This window comes from Microcebus murinus, chromosome 23 (genome assembly GCF_040939455.1).
Source record: "Microcebus murinus isolate Inina chromosome 23, M.murinus_Inina_mat1.0, whole genome shotgun sequence".
NCBI lineage: Eukaryota > Metazoa > Chordata > Mammalia > Primates > Cheirogaleidae > Microcebus > Microcebus murinus.
Window position 1 is genome coordinate 5,721,156 of NC_134126.1, and position 26,087 is coordinate 5,747,242.

The 26,087-nt window shown below is 44.7% G+C and overlaps 1 long non-coding RNA gene and 1 other non-coding gene across 2 annotated transcripts in view; one reads left to right on the forward strand and one right to left on the reverse strand.

The window, feature by feature from the left end:
• LOC105875390 (uncharacterized) overlaps nucleotides 1-18,596 on the forward strand; it is a 45,809-nt gene extending 27,213 nt beyond the window's left edge. The window contains exon 4 of the long non-coding RNA XR_012914524.1: nucleotides 12,046-18,596. This is a non-coding gene — a long non-coding RNA (uncharacterized LOC105875390). The remainder of the gene's footprint in view (nucleotides 1-12,045) is intronic.
• Nucleotides 1,512-1,593, reverse strand: LOC142864029 (small nucleolar RNA SNORD60). Its single transcript, XR_012914626.1, has one exon. It is a non-coding gene; the product is annotated as a small nucleolar RNA SNORD60 (small nucleolar RNA).
• Nucleotides 18,597-26,087: the final 7,491 nt, after the last annotated feature.

The following is a 26,087-nucleotide window of genomic DNA, read 5'->3' on the forward strand; positions in this document are numbered from 1 at the left end:
AAATGTACAGCACAGAAAAGTCTTACTCATATGGAAAAAGAAAATAGTACAGAGATGGAAATCAGAGCATGAAATATAGATAACTCAATAAATGGTGCTAGAACAATTGATTATCCATATGGGGAAAAAAAACCTCATAAATTTAGACTCCAGCCTCACATTATATACAAAAATATGAGTTAAAACATAAATGTTAAAGCTGTAACTAAAATACTAATGAAGAATATTTTTATAACCCTCATTTAGAGGAAGATTTTTTAAAGAAAAGACTAAGGTATAAATCTTAAACAAAAACTTTGCATTAAAAATAACAACTTCTATACAAAAAGATTGTAAAAGGATATATACTTACATAAAAATGTATATGGTATTTAAAAACATACAAACCATTATATATTACTTATGGTTATATGTTATAAAAATTTGCAGGTGGATTATAAACTGCACATCTAGGTAGTGGTTTTTGGTAGGGGTGGAGATGGGATAGGTACACGGGGTCTTCTTAATGGTGCAGGGCTCTATTTTCACTAAATCAAATATAACAAAATGTTAGAATTACAAAAAGTTGGGTTTTGATTTATTATTAATTATAATTCTCTCTATGCTTGAAATATTAATAATTTTCTTAAATAGGGAAAATGAAAACAAAACTATCAGTACAGAAAACTAAGAAAAGGGGTGGGGCTGTGTCCCTCGGGGGTGGGAAGGATGACCATGAAATGAGAGTTCAAACAGGACTAGAGCTTCTCAGATGTAGAAAGTGGATGGCTATGAGAAGACTTGATGGAGTTACACAAAATTATGAATTTCATGGATAAAGTGAAAAAAGATCTGTTTATTAATTATTAAGTACAACATACTAGTGTTTCTTTTTTCATTTTAGCAAAGCAAGTTGAGGAAACATTCAAAGCTGCTATCACTTTATTCAATAGCAAATGAAATTAGGAAACATTTATTCAATGTTGAGACTATAAATGAACTAAATATTAGGGACAGATTATGAATGTATGACCTAAAAGAAAAGTCACATGCTAGAAAAACTGGTATACACTAAACCTTTAATTCTAAGTTCAGAATGGAGCACTTTCATATTCTGTTGTGTTAGAACAGGTGCCTACGTGAAGAAAACCATGTGACCAACACAGCAATTTATAGCATCTCATGTAAGAACCCTCCCAAAAGTTATCTAAATTCTAAAACTCTTATATTACCAATTATAGAATTGAGGCACAGAGAGGTTACACAATTTTCTCAAGGTCACACAGCTAATTAGCAACATAGGACTATAAATCTGTGATTTCTATTCCAATAATTTAATGTTAAATGGTTCTGCTTCACGTTACTGTACTTTGGAGGGTTAACTGATTCATTTTGAACTTGCATAATATAATGTTATTTTTTGCCTTTCATTTTAACTATGATTGATAGCTTGTACATTATCTGAAGATTTAGTTAAGTAAATTTTTTTCCTTTTTGTCTTTTTTCCTTTTATTCCTTTCCTTTTTCCCCCCAAGTCTTAGTTTTGCAAAATAATCAGACTGCATGTGCAGCTTGCATACAAGGTGTCAGAAATTAAAGCAATTCATCCAGGCTTAAATAAAATTTTTATATGGTGGCTTTTGTTAATTATAGGTAACTCTTCTGAGCATTTTGATCTTTGTGTTGGGAAAGAGAAATTCTATATAGTTATTTTATTCTTTAAATGTACCAGACCTATAAAAGAAAACATTGTCACTGAATTTATGAAATCAGAATTAAACATTGATTACATTGATCAAATCAGAGATTTCAAAATTTGCCCATTAGCCACTAGGTGTCATCATAAGTCACTATTAATGAAAAGCCAGTATAACAATTCCGTTGAAAAAGTTAATAGCCAAATTTTTTCTGAAACATAAGTGACACTTTTACAGAGCTAGATACATAGCTTTATTGTTTTGTCATACTTGGGATTGTATATTTAAGCCCTGGGTAGAAAGATTAATTAGAAATAAATTTCGTACGTTGTCATAGCCCGTGAACAAGGATTTACAGCTGTCGGACCGAGGATTTTAGTGACTAACACAGTGTGTTTAATCCATGATCAATAACAATGGTCACGTTTTGGGACCCAGTTTGCCACGCCGCGGTCACAGGGAGGGCTGGGGAGCCCGCGGTCCGCGCCGGCTTGTCGCGGGAGGGAGGTCGCAGGGAGGTGCCCGGGAGGAGGCGACTGTGGGGCGAGGAGGCGAGTGTGTGGGGAGGAGGCGAGTGTGTGTGGGGAGGAGGCGAGTGTGTGGGGAGGAGGCGAGTGTGTGGGGAGGAGGCGAGTGTGTGGGAGGAGGCGAGTGTGTGGGGGGAGGAGGCGAGTGTGTGGGGAGGAGGCGAGTGTGTGGGGAGGAGGCGAGTGTGTGGGGAGGAGGCGAGTGTGTGTGGGGAGGAGGCGAGTGTGTGGGGAGGAGGCGAGTGTGTGTGGGGGGAGGCGAGTGTGTGGGGAGGAGGCGAGTGTGTGGGGAGGAGGCGAGTGTGTGTGTGGGAGGAGGCGAGTGTGTGTGGAGGAGGCGAGTGTGTGTGGAGGAGGCGAGTGTGTGTGGGGAGGAGGCGAGTGTGTGTGGGGAGGAGGCGAGTGTGTGTGGGGAGGAGGCGAGTGTGTGGGGAGGAGGCGAGTGTGTGTGGGGAGGAGGCGAGTGTGTGTGGGGAGGAGGCGAGTGTGTGTGGGGAGGAGGCGAGTGTGTGTGGAGGAGGCGAGTGTGTGTGGGGAGGAGGCGAGTGTGTGTGGGGAGGAGGCGAGTGTGTGTGGGGAGGAGGCGAGTGTGTGGGGAGGAGGCGAGTGTGTGGGGGGAGGAGGCGAGTGTGTGGGAGGAGGCGAGTGTGTGGGGGGAGGAGGCGAGTGTGTGGGGAGGAGGCGAGTGTGTGTGGGGAGGAGGCGAGTGTGTGTGGGGAGGAGGCGAGTGTGTGGGGAGGAGGCGAGTGTGTGGGGGGAGGAGGCGAGTGTGTGGGGGGAGGAGGCGAGTGTGTGGGGAGGAGGCGAGTGTGTGGGGGGAGGAGGCGAGTGTGGGGGGAGGAGGCGAGTGTGTGGGGAGGAGGCGAGTGTGTGGGGGGAGGAGGCGAGTGTGTGGGGAGGAGGCGAGTGTGTGGGGAGGAGGCGAGTGTGTGTGGGGAGGAGGCGAGTGTGTGGGGGGAGGAGGCGAGTGTGTGGGGAGGAGGCGAGTGTGTGGGGAGGAGGCGAGTGTGTGGGGGGAGGAGGCGAGTGTGTGGGGAGGAGGCGAGTGTGTGGGGAGGAGGCGAGTGTGTGTGGGGAGGAGGCGAGTGTGTGGGGAGGAGGCGAGTGTGTGTGGGGAGGAGGCGAGTGTGTGTGGGGAGGAGGCGAGTGTGTGGGGGGAGGAGGCGAGTGTGTGGGGGGAGGAGGCGAGTGTGGGGGGGAGGAGGCGAGTGTGTGGGGGAGGAGGCGAGTGTGTGGGGGGGAGGAGGCGAGTGTGGGGGGGAGGAGGCGAGTGTGTGGGGGGGAGGAGGCGAGTGTGTGGGGAGGAGGCGAGTGTAGGGGGAGGAGGCGAGTGTGGGGGGGAGGCGGCAACGTGGGGGGGAGGCGGCGGCGTGGAGGGGAGGCGGCGGCGTGGGGGGGAGGCGACGGCGGTGCCCGGGAGGTGACGGCGGTTGGCGAGAGGGGTTGCGGCAGGGTTCGGATGACGTCTCCAACTCCCGGGCCTGCTAGAGATGCCTGCTAGAACTGCCCAATCGCATGCTAGTCCATAAAGTCCTTTTATGCTTAGGTTTTTGTTTTGTTTTATTTTCGCTGTGACAACAAAGAATTCCTATCTCACATCCTCCCCGTTTCCAAGGCAGAAAAGCACGGATGCCTGTACTGTATGTAGCACAGTAGGGCCTATCTCCCTCTCTACTTACCCAAGGGTCATAGATTTCCTCTTCGCTGCCAACGAGCTGGAACAAATGACAGCAGTGGCTGTGGTGGTGGTGACGGTGGCAGGGAGAGTGTGTGGCCTGAGGGGTCATGTGAATGTGTGTGTCTGACAAGCGGAGAGACTGCCACTGTCAGAGGCCAAGCATCCAGGTCCTGCCGTGCTATTTATTTACTGGTTTGTTTAAGTGCTGCCTCTCCTCTTCGTTCCTCAGAACAGCACACACAAATTACAGTATCTGCGCCTGCGGGGGGAGTGTCACAGCCTGCATGCAGAACGGTAGGTGAGCACAAATGTGTCAGAGGAAGGTTCCAGACACTGCCCTTCCACGTGGCTAAAGCCCTCATGCCAGCAGATCTGTGGGAGGCCGACTCGCCACATCACAAGCACCTGAGCTTCAGACCTGAGTTAAAACATCTCATTTCGTATTCTTTTTACTATGATGTACACACCCTTTGCCTTATTATTGGAAATGTAGGTGTTTTCTAGAGCATTTTAGTTAAGAGCATTGGGGCCTGCAGATCTGAGTCCAAATCCAGCGTTGGTATTTATTTGCTGGGTGACCTGTAGCACGAGTTACTTCAACTTATGTAAGAAGCAATTTTTAACATATAAGTAAAACTCAAAACCACAACAGACGCTCTCTACTTCAGCATAGCACTTTTACAGCTGTGATTTAGTTCTTTAATTACAGTAGAATATTACTTACCCAGCATATCAAGGATTTGGTCTGTACAAGATTATATCCATAGTTTAGATAACCTTAAACCCAAAGCACAGAAGAGTAGGAGGAAAAAAGATGTCATGGCAGGCAATGTATATATTCCATGACAAATGTATATAAATATACATTTATTTGCATTATTGTTGCCCTCAACAGTTGAGGGAATATGAATTTCAATCCATAAACTCCTGTATCCAAGAAATTGAAATTTCTCTTCTTACTTTATTTCAAAACCTGGTTGTTCTGAGGGTTTCCATAGAACTGTGGTATCAAGGTAGGGAGAGACTACCTGGTCCTACGCTGCCATCCTCTGACCATGCTGGTGCCCCTTCATCTACTTCTAGTCCTTGGTGGTCATCTCTGGTCCTGTCTAATGTGCTCAGTTCTTGGCCCAGGTGAGTCACTGCTAAGTTCTTGTCTCTGACTGAAAATCTTTCTGAGTCCAGCCCTCCAGCTATTTCCGTGCTCTTCCGTGGCTCAAGGAAGGAGACCTTCGGAGGCTTCCCTAGTCTAGCTGCCTAGAGACTCCGTTTAGTTCTTGCTCTGTTCTGCCTGCATCCTGCTGGGTATGGAGAATCTCAGCTGGATGTGCTGCTCTTGCAGGCTCTGCCCAGCACCTTCCATCAGGACATGGACTCTCAGAGTGACCTGTCGATTTTGTATTAATAATATTTCTCCCCTGCTGACAACCCTCCTCGGTAGGTTGGGCACTTTGTACTTGCTCTTCATTCTTCCTCAAAGTCTCTTCTCTTAAGTACACAAAGCTCACTTCTTCATTTCCTTCAGGTTCCAGTGTTGATTCATCAGAGGGACTTTCCCTGAACACATGACGTAAACCTCTCTGCCCCTATTCTCTGTGTCCTTGACCCTCATCATTTTTGTTTTAGTCCTCATTGCCAATCAATTTCCATTCATTCTTATTTCTTTCTTCTTCCCTCTACTGTTATTATTATCATCTGCTTATCCATGATAATACAAATAGTTAAATTGCCCAGGTTCACAGAGCTAGGAACTAGGATGATTAGAACTGCCCAATCGCATGCTAGTCCATAAAGTCCTTTTATGCTTAGGTTTTTGTTTTGTTTTATTTTCGCTGTGACAACAAAGAATTCCTATCTCACATCCTCCCCGTTTCCAAGGCAGAAAAGCACGGATGCCTGTACTGTATGTAGCACGGTAGGGCCTATCTCCCTCTCTACTTACCCAAGGGTCACAGATTTCCTCTTTGCTGCCAACGAGCTGGAACCCCAACAACGAACTATGAAGTAGGGGTTTGAAGGCAGCTCTGTTTCTTGCCAAGTTGATGCTCTGTCCAGGACAAGATCCTGCAGGTGTGAGGCCTTTTGCAAACTCTTCAACACTAAAATCCCACAAACCCACAATGTTAATGATGTTCCAGCTCATCCAACTGACCACATATTCATGAGTCTTTGCCCCATTTTCTTGGTCAAGATTTCAAGTAGCTGAAGTGGCAAGGAGCGTGCACTCACTCTGCATCACCATTACAGACACAGCCTGGAAAGGAATTCCAAGTGGTTATTGAATTTTTCAGTATTTAGTGTTATTTTTATTCAGTTAGAGTTGAAAATAATGGCAATTCATTTTCATTCCATAAAATTTCTTTGAAAACAGTTGTATTAATTAAATAAGGTAGGTGAAGAACAGTTGGCTAGCCTGTTTTCATATCAGAACTTTATAGCCTTGAGGAACCAGTGGTCTATTACTGTCTCAATATTGTGAGGTGATCTGAATGTTTTAAAAATGATGAAAGCAGAAATGCAAGCTAAAATGATAAAGAAAAAAACAAAACACAAAAAAGCAAATTGCGATCAAACACGTCACACATCTCTGCATCTAGATAAGGATGATGACTCTTATGCGTGTAGTTCGATGTCACTAAAAAGCAGAGCCCATAATTAAAAATAGTTGTTGTGGTCAGACATGTGATACCACAAAGCAGAAGAAGTCTAATCTTGAGCCACATGTATTTTTTTTAAAAAACATCCTAGTGCCCATTTTTTTACAGAAACATGTTTGGCCATGGATTAGTAACCAAGGCAGGAAGAAGTCATCTGATATTCACACACAAATTTAGCTATTTCAATTTGAATGAATATAATTTTGAAAGATTTAGCTTTTAGATGGTTATATTTATTTATAAAATAATTAAATTTTATATAAAACATTTGTAAAACACTTTTATATATGTTATTTTTTGTAATATGATCTTGAGGAAGAGGACATATATTGTTGCTATCTTTATTTTATAAATGAGGGAATAAACTCGGAGAGATTAAATGACTTGTCCTATGTCACTTAGTTATTTGTTGGTGGAGCTCACATTCAGTTTAGTTTTCTAATCACAAAAACTATAACCTTGGAATAAAGTTGAAAACCATCAGAAAGCCTTATCCATATCCATTTCTTTGCATATAATCTACACATTATTGAAATGAAATTTGTCTCAAGACTCTGTGGCCAGGAGATAATTTAGAATTTCATAGAATTTTATCATTATAAAACTAGACAGATCCTAGAGATCCAGTCTGACCAGATCTCCTTTTATTTGGTGTGTAATGATAGTTCCTTTCTGTTAATTCATCAAAAACAAAATTTTAACAGTTTATGTTTTTTCATGAAAATACTAAATAAACAGTCTGTAGCAAGCTTGGTCATATGCTAAACACTTTTATACTTTTTTAAAATAAGTGTACAAGAAAGTCACAACACCATGTATTAGAACAAGCATTATAACTTCTTGCAAGAGAATATATCTAAAGCAGTTCATCCAAAACCTGCTTACATTATAGGGCTTATATTTGTTCCCAATTTGTCTTTAGTGTACTTAGTACACACATTGTCTATAAAAACACCCATAGCAGAATTGAATTTATGTTGTGAGATGACTGAAAATTTCTCAATAAAATTTTTCTACGTCTTTGACATGTAATGTGTTCTATCTATCTATCTATTTGGGTTTATAGAATATGGGGGAAAGGTTGAATATGGGCACCCTAGAAACTGGGAGGAAGTGTTCAGGTTTGATGTGGTGGGTAGTCAGTAGGCCCTTGAGCAGGGGGCAACCGTGTAAAGGCAGTTCTTGATGCGAACTATTCCGCCTCTAACATGCAAGAGAGTCTGCCAAAGAGAGAAATCAATCGGACACAGGTGGAGCAGATGAGAGTCCTTTGCTGTGAATGTAAGTGTGAGGTTATGGGGCACATTAACTTCATTTGTCAGGGAGCTTCAGAGAAGTTGTGGGGATAGAAGTTTCAATGCAGTGGGTCAAAAAATGAATGGGAAGTGAATAAATGGAATCAGCAAGGGTAGACTATCACTTTCAAGAGAATTTCTGGGCAAAACGAAAAATAAATAGGAAAGTAGTTAGAAACTCAGGGTATCAATTTTTTTAAAAAAGAGAGGAGACACTTTATCATGATCATTTCTATTTCCACACAAACCCTTAGGGGAAAACGCTTAACTGATTTTAGGACCAGGAAGAACGATACTTCTGAGCAATTCTGTTTTTATGTTAGGAACACTTTTGATTGTGATATTGGTCAAGTTTTCCCATTTTGCCTTGACTGTCAAAATGTTTCTAGCACAAAGAAATAACAAATGCTTTAGGTGATGGGTATTTCAATTACCTTGATTTGATTATTACACATCGTATGCCTATATCAAAACATCACATGTACCCTATATACAACTGTTATGTAGCCTAATAATTAAAAATAAAATAAAATAAAAATATTTAAATTTAACTCTGATTCAACCATAAGAAATTTATAGATCTTCATGGGCTGGATTTTAAGCCTCATTTCTGATTCTATTTTATGGTCTTGGTCTTATTGTTCTCCCATTTGCTCCTATTTTTAATGTCTTCCCTTCCTTTCTTCCTTCCTCCCACCCTTCCTTCCTTTTGTAACCTTATAACTCATTTATATTACTTTCCGAAATGCGATGAGGTTATAAATAAATTAGTAGTACCCCTACACCAAACTCATCGCCTGGGACATAGTGAGATCTTCAGTAGTGTTTGTTAAATAAATTGAGCCAAGAATATGAAGAGAAAGAAGAACCTTACTGACTCTTTGTAAGAGTTACTACTAACTAGTTACTGCTAGTAAACCCTCTATCAAAGGGTTTAGTAATAGATTGGATAAAGGCAAGGAGGACAGGAAATAGTGAAGGGTAGGTATTGGTTCTAACCAGGAAATCCTGTGGGGCAGCCTGGAACCAAAGCAGGTATTAAAAAGACACGTGGGCGGCGCGGAGGCTCACACCTGTGATCCGGGCACTCTGGGAGGCCGAGGCGGGAGGATGGCTTGAGCTCGTAAGTTTGAGACCAGCCTGAGCACGAACCAGACCCTGTCTCTACCAAAAATAGAAAAAATTAGCTGGTGTGGTGGCACGCACCTGCAGTCCCAGCTACCCGGGAGGCTGAGGCAGGAGGATCGCTTGAGCCCAGGAGTCTGAGGTTGCGGGGAGCTATGATGACGCCAGGCACTCTGTCCGGGAGACAGACTGAGACCGTGCATTAAAACATTTTTAAAAGTAATATAGATTTAATGGGAAATAATTAGCTTAGACTGGAACGATGTTTACCTGACGGTCGTTACCTGTGGAGCACACCCGGCGCCTCGCCTACGGGTGTGCGTGAAGGACGGCTCTCCGGAGGACGGGCGGCGAGCGCGCATGCGCACGGCGCCTGCGCACTGGCCGGGCGCGCGGGCCCTCCGCGGGCTGTGCTCGCCGGAGCGGTAAGCGAGGACCGCTTTCTCTGACGTGGCAGGCAAGCTGCTGAGGTTCTGGCGCTGCATTGTCTGCCTGATCGCTCCGTGATTCTGTCCTTCTCAGGCGCGGGCCGGCGACGGGAACGGGCGCCTAGAGGACGGAGCTGGCCGCGCGGCCCAGGCGGAGGCCCAGGCGGAGGCCCAGGCGGAGGCCCAGGCGGAGGCCCAGGCGGAGGCCCGCCTCCTCGAGAGCGGCCTGGGCAGCAGAGAGGGCCGTCATCTCTAAAAGGGTTTCATTGAAAGTTAGCCCTTGCGGCGGGGAGATCTGGAGCCCAGGAGTCGGAGGCTGCGGGAGCTGCGATCGCCACGCCCCAGCCTGAGCCCCACGACTGTCTCAAAAAAAATAATGTTCTTAGGAATGTGAAATATGAAATGAAAAGGTTTGCAGGAATAAATTCAAATCTTACATTCAGGTTCACGCAATGGGTAGAGCTTCCTTCATATAAATTAACACAAAATTGAATAGGACCTTAATGCAATATAGTCCAAAAATATGAGATTAAATAAGAAAGGGGTACAGACAGTGAAGTGGGCTCAAGGGAGACAACAGTTTCGTTTTATTCTGCTGGAGTCCTCTGTTCTGGGTACATTCTGGAGACAGTGACTCCCAAGGAGCAAGCTCTGGGACCTGTCATGTCAGAAGTGGCCCTGTTGTGGCAGTGTGTACAGCTAGCGTTACAGCTCTTGTTCATTTGCCGGGGGAAAGAACAGAGCGGCACTCCGAGAACAGCCTTTATTCTTCCGCAGCAGGCTCAGCACAACTACTGTTACACCTCTCTTTGTGTCTTGTGATCTTCTCACCCTTCTGCCTGGCTGCTCCTGCTTTTATACCCTTGGTAGGGCTCAAAAAGTGTCCAATCAACTACAAGCTATAACATCCAATCAGCAACAGTGAGATTCAAAAATTACCCAATCAGGATCACGCAAGCAGTGTAGCCAGAAACAGGCAGGCTGGTGGGCCTGGGAGCATTCCAGCAGGCAGGGTGGCTCTCTGCCCCAGGCTGGCCCCAGCAGGGTGCCCTCCAACTGGCTGCGCAGCACCGGCCCGTGGAGATGCCGAGCTACCGGGAGGCGGCTGCGTCCCTGCGTCCGCCATTTTCTGCATAAGCCCCAGGATATGGGGTTGTTAATTCTGGAAAAGAGAAGATCTGTTAAATATCTCGGAATGTTTAAAAGGTATCATGTGGCAAAATTTCATTTATTCTGCACATCTCTAGGGAATGTACCCAAACTGCTAAGCACTTAATCAGGAAGTAAGCACTAAGAATCTATTGCGAGGCAGTTTATTAGGTGCTGGGGAAAGAGGGAGGAACAAAACAGGCACAGTCCCTGCTCTGAAAGAGTGAGAGGTTGTAACACTTAAAAAAACAAGGCAAATGCTGAGAGTGGGTGGGTTATGTGTGATACTGTGGGTGCGGATAGAAACTATGGGTGCGGATAGATGACCAAATGGTAGAAGTTAGATGGAGTCAGATTTTTAAATAATTCCTATTGTACATAAATGGAAGTGGATTTCTTAACTCCTATTCCCCACCCCCAGCAAGGAGCGCCTCCTCACCACACTGGTTCTAGCAGCTGCAGGATCTCACAGAAAGAATGTTTTCTTCAGGTGCAAGATTGAAGGACAGAATCTCTTTAGGTATTTTCCAACTCCAAGAATTTATGTGCAATAGTAAGATTTTCAGTACTTTCTTAAAACATGAAATTAATTAAGCAACCACGAGCCTTAGTTATTTCCTTTTATTTAGTCACTAGTCTTTTATAAAAAGTGTTTTGTGGGTGGATGTAAGAAAGAGTTTGAGAAGAAAAAAGGGGTGATTAACACCCTTAAAAAGCTCATTACCATCTTTGGGTTTTGAATGAACTTGAGGGGAAAAAATGTCTCATCTTGTCTCTCTTTTTTTCCAGAAGTTTCTTAAAGGTGGGTGCTTTCTTACCTATTGAGTAACCACAGAAGGAAGGAAAAGAGTCACAGTGTTTATGGTTAGGTCATTTAGTGACAAGATTAATGGTTGTCAGTTTCTGAGTGCTGATTTGTGATCTCATCTCTTGTAGCTGCCCTGATGGTTTATTTATTTATTTATTTCATCTGGACCATCCTGTGATTTTCCCGTGGATAAACCAATGGTTTGGGAACATCTTGAAAGTCACAAGAAAGGGAAGTGCCTCTGAGCTGGTTACTTTCCTAAAAGAACTTGTCACCCCACAGATTGTACAGCTTTTAAATGTAAAGTCTATCAATTCTAGTTAGCATTTATTGTCAGCTTTCCAAATGCTATTGTACTGAGCAGGTAGCTTTATACACAGTACCTTATTTCTCTCTCTCTCTCTCACGCACGTGTGCACACACTTGCTACTGGTTAGGTGGTATGCTCATTTTATAATTGGTAACCCTGAGGTTCTGAAATGTTAAGCAACTTGTCCAGGGTCATGTAGTTGATAGTGATGCCAGGATACAGGCTTGAGTCTATCTGACAACTCCAGCCATGCCCTTATCGCCATATTGTCTAACAGTTTAAGTAAATAATGGTTAAGAAGGCAAATTAAGCATTCTGGAAAGTAAACTGCTAACTTTCTGAGTATGACATAAATCCAGATAATTCATATTTTTTCTCCACTCTATCCCTAGGCACCTTTGTCGGTCACTGCATCAGATAAACCATCGCACAATTCCATGAGGAAAGACTATGTGTATTTACCACTGTGCTCCCAGACTCAGCACCATCGGAACAGAGAAGCATCTAGTCAACATGTATTGAAAAATTCACATTCAGAACATAAATGTATTCATTCTTTTATTTAGCAACCGTTATGTGTACTTACTATGAGCAGGCATTCCAACACAAATTCCTTGCTGTCCAAGAAATTATAATTTGGGGGGAGAATAAGACATGTATTTCATACTATATGATGTAGCGTATTTTTCTCCAAGATGATTATTATTCCATTCAACCCTAAGATGTAAGCTTGGGGAATGATCAAATTATATTTAGCATCGTTTTCTATTGCTTCACTTGTTTTTTTTTTAAATTGACTTTCATCTAATTTCTCAGCTCAAGAATATATTCTTAGTTGTCTGTTATCTAAAAAACTTAGCAATTAAATTCTTTTGCTGGCATTAATCATCTCCCTCAGCACAGTGCAATCTATCTGTCAACTGTATGAATCAGAGTTCTCCATAGAAACAGAACCAATAGGAGGCAATATACTTTGTCTATATATATGGTATATATACTATATATAAAGTAAATATATTTCAAGGGATTGGCTCCTGTGATTGTGGGGGCGGGAAAGTCCAAATCTGAAGGACAAGCCAGCGTGCTGGAGACGCAGTGTCCATGCAGGATTTCTTCCTCCGGGCAACCTCCATTTTGCTCTTAAAGCCTTTCAAATGGTTGTATGAGGCCTATCCACATTATTTAGGGTAATATTCTTTACTTAAAGTCAACTGATTGTAGATGCTAACCATGTTTACAGAATACCTTTTTGCAACAACATCTAGATTAGTGTTTGACTGGATGACTGTGAACTATAGCCAGTAAATTGACACATGAAACTAGACATCACAGTCATCACTTATGATATGAAGAAAGTTGCCAAAATAATACAGTGAATAGTTTTTTTATATTTTGCAAAGTATAAAGGACTTCTTTCATGGGCTGTTATGTTAACTTTCCAGATTAAATTTTGGAGGTCTGAAATCCCCAACAAAAGTTCTGAGAGATCTAAAGTGCTCTGATTCTAAGGAAGAGGCCAAAATTGCGTCCTGCTAAGGAGTAGGATGACAAACACTTCTAGGGACTCTATGCTTTGTAACACACAATTGAGAAAGCCATTTTTGTTGAGATTTAATTCCCACTTTTTCCGACCACATCACAATCACTCATTGAAGGAAGAGAACAAATCCTCTTATAACAAATAGAGTTGAAGTCTAGCCTCTGTCACTCATCACTAGAAACAGTTTTCTGTAAACCCACCAAAAACATCTTCAATTTCTCTTAAACACATTTTCTAAGTGCCTTTCCATGTGAGGATAAAGATAAGTTTGATATCTAAAGTTAATACTAGTTCTGAGTCCGGTTTAGTAAAATTTTTATGCATCAATCTATATGTTTCTCTGGAAATACCTTTTAATAATTTTATTTCAGTTCCCATTAGAGAGTTTGTTCTCAGAAACCCTGTGTACCTCACATTTCTCTTGGGGCTTTCTTCTCCCCTAAGTCCTAAGTAAAAATGACCCTGAAACTTCAATGTCATAGCCTGTGGAAACCAAACCCATACCTAATTTTCTGTGAATTCTGGCGGCAGGGGGAGGGAGAGCTGATATTTCATGGCTTTCGCTGCCATGAAGTTTCCTAAGTTTCTTTTTCCTAGTTCGTCAAAGGCTTTGTGTGATTCTTAGCAGCTCAGTAGGGATGAGCTTAGGCTCCTCCTCACTTTATTAGCAACACTAACAAAAAATGGTCTCCATACGCACAAAGCATTTATTGGATAAGTAAGTAGACATTACTGAGAAAACCCAACCGTGTACCTTGGATGAAATAAAGGGTTTTCCATCATAACAAGGCAACAATTTTGTATGAAACAATAGAAAAGCAACATGTCCACCTCCTCCCTGCCCTGTGGATTTTTCTGACCCTTTTTTCCCTTTCCTTTCTCCTTTCCCTCTCTTTTCCATCTGTAGCTATTGCTTTCTTTCAAGAACTGTTATAGCAACTTTCTCCCCTTTATGTGGAACATCTCTCCCCCTTCCATATTTTTTTGACACCTGCAGTTCTAATCTATTGTAAAGAAAAGCTAACTTTTCTTCAGATATATGATAATTATAATAAGAGAACAAAAAGAATTAAACACAAAGGTAGCCTCATTAAAAGGGCACATATTTACTATAAATTATGAAAAAATGCAACCCAAAACAAGACTTTCAGCCAGAAAAACATATAATATCCAAGTAAGGATGGTAGTGTTTTCTGTCTCAGGGAAAACTGCTGCTGAGTAAAAGGAGAATACTTTCTCCCTGGCTCCTCTTTCAGCTACCCATAGAGACTGTTTACATTTTTTTTTCTTCCTAAGTTACACATTCCCTAACCCAAGTATTGTAGTAAACAATGTTGTTTAGGTTATTGATGGATTGACTGATATTATCATTCAATCAGCAAACATGAAGATTTGCCAGGGGTAACAGGAAACAAGATGTAAAAAAGAATAAGACATTTTGCCTTCAAAGATACTATAGTCCAATGATTATCATGTAATAAATTGTACAAATATATGTCAACAGTGCCATGATAAGCCTGCATTTGGATAGAGAGGTGACACAAAAGAAGCTCTACACAACTTTTCAGTGGTGATGTTTAGGTGTGGGTGACATGAGGCATTTTGAAAAACAACTAATTATTAATTGTTCTGAAGATGGACAATTTAATGCTAGGAAAATGGAAAATGCTTTTCTAATGAATCAAGGTAGGTATTGGTTAAGGGTATGGACAGATAGAAAAGTGAGAAATGATAGGTAGATAAACATGAAAGAAAAATGAGAGGGTAGAGACATTTTTCTCAATATACTCAGTCTACTGCAACACATTCAAATTGCTGGCAGCAATTTTCTCAGAAATATCTACTGGAGTTTTGCTATTTTCCAGTTTGGGGGATAATAGCTCCCCCAATTGCATTGATAGAGTATGAGATAATGGGGGGGGGTGTAAGTGGTGGATCAGTGAACTGGCTACTAGTGACAGTCACGAGGATTCAGGACGAGGCAATTTCCCTGATGCTGGTATGCAGAAGACTCACTGGCTAGACACATAAGGAGGCTCCATAACTATCGTTTAACAAAAATTCATATAGTGTTATTGGCACTTTCTGTTCCACCTTGAGAACCTTTGTAAACCATAGGTTTGCTACCTCTGTACAAATCTGTGTATATTTGATAGTAAACTACCCTGTTCTAGGAAGTAAGGAACAGCCTGCAGCACTGTATTACTGGAGTATTACTAGAGCCTTGTATTACTCAAGTATTACTGAAATATTACCAAGTTATAATTCTATGTACCAGCTCGAGTCAGTGCTATGGATTGAATGTGTCCTAAAAGCCTGTGTTGGAAGCTTGGCCCCCAGTGCAACAGTGCCGGGAGGTGGAGCCTAATGGGAGGCAACTGGGCCGTGAGGGCTGAGTCAATGCATTAATGCAGTTTGTTATAAAGGGGGGGTTGACACCCTTTCATTCTCTCTGGCCCTCTCTCTCCACCCTCTCTTGGCCCTTTCCCCTTTGGCCACGGGATGATGCAGCAAGAAAGCCCTCACCAGATGTTAGCATCTTGGTCTTGGACTTCCCAGGCTTTAGAACTGTAAGAAATAAGTTTCTGTTCATTATAAATTACCCAGTCTCGTGTATTTTGTTATAACTTGTTAAAACAAAAGTTTTGTTAAAACTTCAGATCTGCTCCTGTGCTCTATCTACTCATGGTTTTTTAACTCTGACTTTATTATTTGGGTCTTCTTGAACCATTTAATACCTTTGCATTGGGATTTCATAATCAACAAATAGGAAGACTAGATTAGACAACTTCTTAACTCCCCTCTTGAGTTGACATTCTATGATTCCAGAGAGTGGAGTACAACAGTGTGCGATTTTGTTTCCCTCTCACAGACTGGATGAGAGAGCACTTAGGCAGAAAGACACTAATATTTCTTTGTCGTCTCATGATTTCCTCTCAGCCACTATTGCAGTAGTAGAGTAGACATTTAGTGTGTCCTTGTTGACTAAGGAATGTTCCTTCTGTATGGTCAGGAGCCCCCAGAGACTTCTGCAAATATTCTCAATTTAGACTCCAGGGCATTAAAAGAAGAAGCTTCATTTTGTCAATGACAGTCCTTTTATGATACAACTAAAAGCATGGGTTTAGCTTTGAGGTTATGTGAGTAAAGTTGCAGTCAGGCATTTTCCTGGAATAAATGTGAACTGCTGTAATTAGAATTTTTTTCTGTCATTATTATGTTCTGGAGGCTGGGACATGGGTTCATTTTCATTTTAATAGATGGAAAATTACAGTAAAACAGGCAACAAAGGAGATTAGTCTTTGCAAGAAAACCTAGTGGAAATACAATACCATCCCACCTCAGAAACTGGATGAACAGATACCCATCCGAGAGAAATAGAAACCACAGGTGATAGAAAAAGGTTCTGAACTGTAGGAAGCAGGAAACATGTGAAAGAAAGGGGCTGAATTCTGACCACAGGAGGAGTCACAAAAATCTCCCTTTGTGTGGTTTCCAAGGAGCTCGTCTAAAAGGGAAATAAATGAGTGGTGAAGGGCTTTTCATTTCTAATTTTAGTCAAAAGGAAAATCTATTCGGTTGCATTATGGCCCATGCAGAAAAGAAGTGAAACCAGAGTGAAAATAAGAGCCATTTAAAGGTGGAAAATAACTTTCAGTTAGTATTTTTGTTCATTTAAAAAATATTTAATATCTGATACCAGGACACATGTATGGCACTGAGGACGATGGATAATGCAGGAATATGAAGTGTAAAAAGAGAAACAGTAATTTTAAAGAAGAAGGGAAAGTATTTGGAGGACATGTGTAGAAAACTCTCAATATCTTCATACCTTTTTGACATCAGAGTTCACATTAAAAAATTTAAGAAGACAAAATTTGTCCATATCATTGTGGTAAATACTGTCAAGGGTGATCGTGATTGGTCAGCCCTGAAACTTTGGCCAACCTATGCCCAACCTGACCGGACTTAAGGGCTGAGGGATTAAATATCTTGGTTCACCTGAAATTTATGTTTGGAACCCCCATGAACCCCGCAACCCATCTGATGCTTTTAGTAGTCTACCATGCATGGAGAAAAGACCAGACTTTCTGGGTGCTATGAAAGTTATCATTATTATTTCTCAAGTCATTGAAAAATATTGCTAAATATTATTATAAATTTATTAAATTGTGATGATTTTGAAACTTATCTATATCAATGACATCCCATGGTATTTTTGTATACTTTGTGATTTACTTTTTTATTGCAATGGTTTGTTTATGAAAGAATCAATCATGGAATTAATTTTACTCTCTTTGGGACCACATTTTTAATTCGCACATTTTTTTCTTTTTAGCAAAATATTAAGAGTCTACTATGAGTTGATCGTGTATTTTGCTTTAATATTGCCTCGCCTAGTGTTCCATTTCATAATCCCAGTTGAAAGTGTAGTTGTTGAAAATTCTCAGCTCTGGGGAAATTCTCAACTCTTGTCCTCTCAGAGTCTTGCTTTCTTCATTTGTAAAATATAGATAATAATAGCGATACTGTTTGAGGTGGTTGTCAGAATTGAATGGATTAAAATATATAAAGCACATAAAACTGTGCAGGTACTTAATGCAGAGATATGGAATCCTAGAATCCCATGAAAATTGTGTTGAATTTTCTTCTCGAACCCTTTGTTGATTTTTATTTTGGATTGAAGGGTTTGGAATGAAATCCCTAAAGTTCCTTCTAAAGCTGGTACTCTGTCCAGCAGAAAACTCAGTCAACTCTGAATAACTGAAACTATATCAGAAATTTGTTTATGTATACCTTAGCTGTTATCTGTTTACAAGTGACCCTTGAATAACTTGGGGGTTAGGGATGCCAATCCCCCACACAGTTGAAAGTTCACATATAACTTTTGACTCCCCCAAAACTTAACTGCTAAAAGTCTACTGCTGACTGGAAGCCTTACTGATAACATAAACCATCAATCGATGCATATTTTGTGTGCCATATGTATTATATACTGTATTCTTACAATAAAGTAAGCTAGAGAAAAGAAAGTGTTATTAAGAAAATCTTGAGAAAGAGAAAATGTATTTACTACTAATTGGAAGTGGATCATCATAGAGGTCTTCATCTTCATCATCTCCATGTTGAGTAGGCTGAGGAAGAGGATGAAAAGAAGAGATTGGTTTTGTCTCAGGGTGGCAGAGGTGGGAGGATATTGCACGTAAGTGAACTTGTGGAATTCAACATTGCGTCATTCGAATCAACTGTATGTGCAATTTCCTTTAGTGATAAAAACAATAATAAAATTGCATCAGCTATATATTGAGAACTTCTAATTTTGTCTCTCTAACTCTGTCTCTTTAAGAACTATAACATAAGCTTCTGCAGAATTTCCATTCTATAACATTCTAAAATCTAATCTGTCCCACTGAATTCATCCTATAACTTTCCCAAATCAATTCCCCTCTCAATTGCATTGTTACTTACCAATTCCCTAATTCTCTAGATTCAAAATATTGGTAATTAATGATCATTTATTTGCTTTATCCATAATTTTTCAATTTCTATATCCATTTCTTTTTATTCCATCCATGCTTTCATCCATCTATTCTTCCATCCATCTATCCATTCATTCTGTCTTATGTAAATAGCAAAAGCCTTTTTAGGTGGTCTCCTTATCATCTTTTAAAAAATTATCTGATGTATTTTATTTCCCCTTATAAGATCAACATTATTCAATTTGGGATTTCATTGTGGTAATTCCTTTTTTCAGTTTTCTTTCAGTATAAAGTCCAGACTCCTCAGATTCGTGGATTTCCAGGTTTTGCTCTTGCTTTGGGTTTTGTTCCTTCCTGTTCTTAAAGCCCCTAAGATTACTTTAACCTGCAGTTATTTTCTTACTATGGAACCTTCTCTGCCTCTTAGTATCTCTTTCATTTTTGGAGGGAACAAATCAACAGTGGATTCGTACTTAACTACTTCTAGTACCCTATTTCTAAATTATAGTCACGAATTGTCACATGGCAGAGACTATCCTTTCCTTTTGAATTGTGTCTTTCTTTGAAGCACACTAAATATTTATACACAGAAAATGGATTTAATAGGCTCATTTTTATTGGTGTTCTTAAGCCTGAAGTCTATGGATCTATGGAAAGAACTCAGTGAGTCTGGGAACCTTGACTAGAGAAAAATATTATATTTTACTAGAATTTAAGTGAAAATTTGCATTTCCTTTAGTTTTGAATGCAATGATTACAATAGTATTAATAAAACTCATAAATTTGCCACCAATAAGAAAAAATATTTTCCTATCATGTTACAATTGATTCCACATCTCAAAATATCATTTGTGTTCATTTCTATTTCAAAATTTTAAAAGATGGACCTGCTGCTTAATCTTATTTTTTAATACATTAAAAATGAGATTTAAAAAAATGCTATTTCTTAAGTCAGTTTTTTTTATTTCAGCATATTATGGTATACAAATTTTAAGGTTTCAAATAATGCCCTTGCACCCCCCCACACAAGTCCGAGCCGCACGCGTGACCATCCCCCAGACGGTGCACGTCTTATGTATGCATTATGTATGTATGTCCCTTCCCCCCATATCACATCTTGTATATTCCTGGATAGAGCTGGAACCCATACTACTAAGTGAAGTATCCCAAGAATGGAAAAACAAGCACCACATATACTCTTAAGTCAGTTTTTAAAATGTGTTTTATTAGCTGAATTTCAAAATAATTGGTTTCCATTATAATTCTATTTCTTTTATTTTATGCATTTGACAATTTTCCATTTTTCCAAGAAGGGGCCCACCGTAGGCCTCACTGTAATGTCAAAGGGGTCCGCGGCCTCACAAAGCTCAGGGACGCCTGTGTCGAAATGACGGAGAACCGAGGGACCCGGGCGGGCTGAAGCAGCGACAGCGACCACGGAGTCTCGAGTTCTGTCGCTTACTGACTGTTGGCTCACGGCCAGTTACTGACATTTTTAAGTTTGTGTGAGGCAGCATCTGGCATAATGTCTGTCACACAGTAAGTGTCGCGTACCTAATTGCAATTTTTTCGGTTCTTATTAAGATCTTTCAGATGCTACTTTCTTTCCAACTGAACTCTGCTGGATCAGATCTAGAACTCCAAACATTGCCAATTCTATCTTCCTCCCTTGGTTCCCAGGTCCAGTTCCTGTCCAGCAGCTTCAAGACGCTCCGGGCAGCGCGCGGCAAGGTGCTCCGGGCACCGACGCCCCCGGCCGGCGGGGCGGGCCCTGAGACGGCGGGGACGGGCCCTGAGACGGCGGGGACGGGCCCTGAGACGGCGGGGCGGGCCCTGAGACGGCGGGGCGGGCCCTGAGACGGCGGGGGCGGGCCCTGAGACGGCGGGGGCGGGCCCTGAGACGGCGGGGCGGGCCCTGAGACGGCGGGGTGGGCCCTGAGACGCGGGGCGGGCCCTGAGACGGCGGGGCGGGCCCTGAGACGGCGGGGGCGGGCCCTGAGACGGCGGGGGCGGGCCCTGAGACGGCGGGGACCGGCCCTGAGACGGCGGGGGCGGGCCCTGAGACGGCGGGGACCGGCCCTGAGACGGCGGGGCGGGCCCTGAGACGGCGGGGCGGCGGGTCCCAGCGTCTCGTCGGGGCCCCTCCGTCGCTGGCGGCTGCACTTGGGGCGCGGCCGCCTCCCCTTCCCGGTGTTCCTGGCTTCCGGCCCGCTCCCTGCTTGTGGCGCTCGTCGGCAATTTTAACGTCCTTTTCCTCCCTGTCCCCTTTGCGTGGCTCCCGCAGCCCCGAGGCAGCGGGCCGTCCTGAGGGCACGTCGGGCCTCCCCGCTCGCGCGGGCGTCCCGCTGTCGGCGTTCGCCGGCTCCAGAGTGAACAGTGCCCGCATTCCTTCCCTTCTCTTTCTCTCTCTCTCTTTCCAGACTCGATTTCCTTCTCTCGCCGCCGAGCAACCCTCCACGCGACGCCCCGCCGCCGCAGGCTTGCCGTCCAGAGCCGGCCTCAGAACCGAGTCGTTTGGACGCGGCGTTCTGCGTCCTCTGTTATGGCCGATGCTAGTGAGCACGCCCTCCCGTGGAGCGGCGGCTCGTGTTGCGTGGTGGAGCCGCGTCGAGAGCGAGCCGGCACACGGCCGCGCGCAGCTCTGCTCCAGGACGCGCAGGACCACTGAGCAGACTGTCCGGCATGACCCAGGGACGCTGAACACTTTTGAAATGTTTGAAAAGATAATTAAAGGTACCAAGCAAGACGAAGCAAATTCTCCAAATGGCTGACTCGTATGAAAGTGCATGTCCCTCAGAGGCTTTCTGATGGCGGCCGAGACATGTGCCACCTATCGGGAGTGAGGCCGTCCTCCCAACAGCGGTCGTCACAACGCAGCGGGACACGGATTCGGAGTGAAAGACGAATCTTCCGGTGCTCGGGCGAGCTGCTTCGCGCGCTCAGCCTTGACTCGCTGTCTGTGACACGGGAGTAGCGGCCGCCCGCGGTCTCCCTCACGGGCGGCTCTGGGGTCAGAGGAGGGACAGTCCAGGTCTGGAGCGCGCGTCTCCTCGCGCCGGTGCTCGGCGCGGTCCGCGCGCTCCCAGGCCGGACTGGCGCACCGACGGCCGCGCGCCCGGCGACCCGGCCCCCAGCCCTGTCTGCAGAGCAGCCTCGACAGATATGTGTTGTAAATAATGGACAGATGCTCCCTTGAGATGGTTTTGCCTTATTTAATTTTAATTTATTCTATCATATAATGTGCTGAGTTCATAATCTTATAACACTCCGTTTTCAGAAGTAGATGGGTCACAAACCCTGACCGTCGGCGTATCGCGTCCGAGGTCGGGGACAACGCTCTCCATCCGGCCCGCGGAGGCGCGGCGGGCGCCCGGCTGCTGGGAGGCGCCGGCGGCCGAGAGCGCTGCGCCCTGGACGGCCCGCACGCCGCCCTCCACGCCGGAGCCGCGCTCGCCGGGAACGCCGCCGGGTGCGGGAGGAGCCCTCGCTGCTGGAACAGGCGGCCGCGCAAGGCGGCGGGCGGCGCGTTTCGCCCGCGTGTGCCCGCGTTTGTCTGGAGACCACGGCGCGGCCATCGTCCTTCTCTTCTCTTCTCCTTCCCACCCCGGTTCCTCCCAGCCTCGCCGGCGCTGCCCGCTGTTCCTCGCGGAGAAGGCCGCGCCCTGCGCCCTGCACGGGGCTCGAACCCGGGACGCCGCCGGGCCCGCAGCTGGAGCGAGTGCGTCCGGTTCTGCCCCGAATCAGCGGCCCTTCTGACCCTCCCAGTGCTGGGTTCTCTGACCTATCTGTACTAGCAATATTTTGGCTTCCGCCTCAATCTTTTCATTTTATTTCTTAAATAATCAGAACCGGGCGAGAAGAAGGCCGTTATCGTGGGAGCCACCCCGCAGGCCCAGCCACCCGCGCGGGGAGCCAGCGACGTCCCCCAGGTGGGCAGCGGCCTGCTGCTCGGCCCTGTGGTCGTCGCTGCTCCCATCTGCCTGCAGGGGAGGACAGCGCCGTCCGGAGCAGGGCAGGGCGTGCCTGCAGGGGAGGACAGCGCGGTCCGGAGCAGGGCAGGGCGTGCCTGCAGGGGAGGACAGCGCCGTCCGGAGCAGGGCAGGGCGTGCCTGCAGGGGAGGACAGCGCGGTCCGGAGCAGGGCAGGGCGTGCCTGCAGGGGAGGACAGCGCGGTCCGGAGCAGGGCAGGGCGTGCCTGCAGGGGAGGACAGCGCCGTCCGGAGCAGGGCAGGGCAGGGCGTGCCTGCAGGGGAGGACAGCGCGGTCCCGAGCAGGGCAGGGCGTGCCTGCAGGGGAGGACAGCGCGGGTCCCGAGCAGGGCAGGGCGTGCCTGCAGGGGAGGACAGCGCCGGTCCCGAGCAGGGCAGGGCGTGCCTGCAGGGGAGGACAGCGCGGGTCCCGAGCAGGGCAGGGCAGGGCGTGCCTGCAGGGGAGGACAGCGCCGTCCAGAGCAGGGCAGGGCAGGGCGTGCCTGCAGGGGAGGACAGCGCGGGTCCGGAGCAGGACAGGGCGTGCCTGCAGGGGAGGACAGCGCGGGTCCCGAGCAGGGCAGGGCAGGGCGTGCCTGCAGGGGAGGACAGCGCGGGTCCGGAGCAGGGTAGGGCAGGGCGTGCCTGCAGGGGAGGACAGCGCGGTCCGGAGCAGGGCAGGGCGTGCCTGCAGGGGAGGACAGCGCCGTCCCGAGCAGGGCAGGGCAGGGCGTGCCTGCAGGGGAGGACAGCGCCGTCCGGAGCAGGGCAGGGCGTGCCTGCAGGGGAGGACAGCGCGGTCCGAGCGGCGCCCGCCGGGTGTGTTGGAGAGGCTGGCGGAAGCTGGCGCGCGTGTCCTCTGCGGCCGGTCGCTCTCCTGCTGTCCTGGCCCGCCGCTGGGCCGCGCCCCAGGCGGAGTGCGTGTCGGGCTCCGCTTGCTGAAGCAGCCGATTCCTCCAGCTGCGTCCAGCTTCTGTGAGTTCAAAGTTGTCCATCACAAGACTGTTGTCGTCGTCGCATGAATTATCCCCTGCGTAGTCATTTGCTCTCCCAGGGAAATGGGCCCTGGCGAGTTCACGCCTCTGGTTGTTCGGAGGCGCAGTGAATTCGCACCTGTCGGAGTCCCAGGCCGCCCGCAGGCTGGCTTTCCAGGCCACGAATCTGCTTGGCCTCTGCCTTGTCCTTCGTAATTGGCCATTTTAAGCCCACTGTAGTGATGTCCGTGTGGGATGTGGCTCTAAATTGAGTCGAAGCAAGTGATGGAAAATCCATGTTGCATGGCCAACTTGCCTTCTCTTAGTTTTTTTAAATCAGTTTCAAAATTTTCCATCATTTATTCTCTTCCTGCTTGCTAGCCTTCACCTCCCTTTTTTGTGTTGTTTTTGGAATTTTCTGTCATAAGTTGTGTCTGAAATAAGCTTTTCACATATTGTTCTCATCCATAGCTTACATCCCCTTTCCAGGCAGCTCGATCTCAGAGAACGTCACAGGGTTAGAGAGATAACCTCTGCCTAGTGTGGGACTAAACGAGGCTGCATTATGATGGCGAAATTGCTGGGCTTTTCCAAGGTGGCTCCATATATCCTTAGAGACGAAATAAGAACTGGGTTTTTTTGGGAAGGGAATTTAAATTTATATCAGTCTCTTCATATTCATCAGTAAAAACTCCCTAGTTACTGCAACAAATAATTCTCAAATTTCAGTGGCTTTTAATTAGCACTCATGAAAATGCCATTGTGGGTAGCAAGATATTTTGGGTATGAGAATCCCTTCATGTGGTGCGGTAATGTCAGGTTCCTTTGCTACTAGAAGGCTCATTCTAGAAGGAGGAGCATGGAGAAGAGAGAACAATCAAAGTGCTTTATTGCCAGGCCTGGAACTGGTGGCTATTCCATCTGTTCACATTCCACCAAATAGTACTCAGTTTATGTCCCTAATAATTCAAGGGAAAGTAGCAAATTCAAGGTAAAACAGCTACCGGAAAGTAAATACCCAGTCAAATATCAACTGTATAGAAACGTCCATAGAAGGTCCTATTTTTACCACCTACCTTCACAGGCATGGGAAAATGTAGTCTTCCTAGGGCCAGAGAGGGCCTGAGAGTGGTGAGCAGTTAGGAAATCTCCTAAAACAAATGAGAAAAAGAATGTTGTTATTTTGGATAATAACAATAACTAAAGTAAAAATATATTAATGTGAAGCAAAGTAATATTGGTAATTAGTGGGACAGACTTAGTCTAGCCTTTTGGAGCCAAATAACACCAGAGTTTACATTTACTTGTAAGTTACAGAGCTTGCAATTCATTTAATGATCTAGAAGTTCAAAAAGTAATTTGTTGTACTCTGAATGCCATCCACACTTTCTTGTGCAACTCTTACTTCTCTGAAGCCATAATCTTCCTCCAGGACAAAATTACTTCACTACTCTGTCCTCTGAGGTCTCATGGCACATGGTTCCTGTCTGCCCAGGGGAGGCCAGGACAAGCTCCACAGGAGCAGGAGGAGGGGCAGGCTGTGCATGACTCCTCAGCCTGTGGCATCCCACGGAGAGGCAGGTGTGGCTTGCCTTCACCGCTCCCCTTTTATTTACAGGATATCTGGAAGGGAGGAGATAGCATCCAGCAGAGTTTGCAACAAATACAGAGAGATGACTTGTAAGAGCAGACAAACTGGGCATGACCTGATGCCCAGGGAGGTGCTGATACAACGTTGGAACTACAGTCTCTCCCACTAAGGGAGGAAGGGCCACCTTGAAGAGAGCCACTGGGTGGATCACCTATCAGACAGTCTTATTTGTGTCTCTTTTACACCTCTCCTATCATGCTTACTCTATTTCACTGCAATTCATTTGCTCCTTTCTTTCCACAACACAATGAACCTCTCAAGTATTGAGGGCTATATCTTATTGATCTCAGTGTCCCTAGCACCTAGCAGGGCTTATGGCATATAGCAGGGGTTGTTATTGGTGAATATATTAATTCATCAATTCATCATTAGACTATTTTCTAGACTAGACTCTAGAAAATGGTCTAGACTCTTTTCTAGGAGAATATAGTTGAGCCAAGTATTCTGAAGCATGAATTAAGAAATCTTTGAGTAAGAAATATTTGTGCTTCTTCCCCATTACTTTGACACTTCTTATTACCACATTAGATACTATGAATTGTAATCATCCTAGTCAAAATTATGCCAAATAAAAATTCTAGGAATTATTTTATTGAATTCTTCATATGGGAACATGTTCTATCCATTACTTGTTCACAGTGGGTCAATTGTAAACCCTGAATTAACTAACAGATTTAAGGAAAAAAACACTAGGCTAGGAGTACAATCTGTTTTTATGGTTAATTAAAACTGAGTGTTTCAATGCAGAGTATAAAAGAGGAAACGAGTGTGGAATGTGTAGATCTTACTAACTTAAACCAAGCCTACTGAGTTTTTCACTT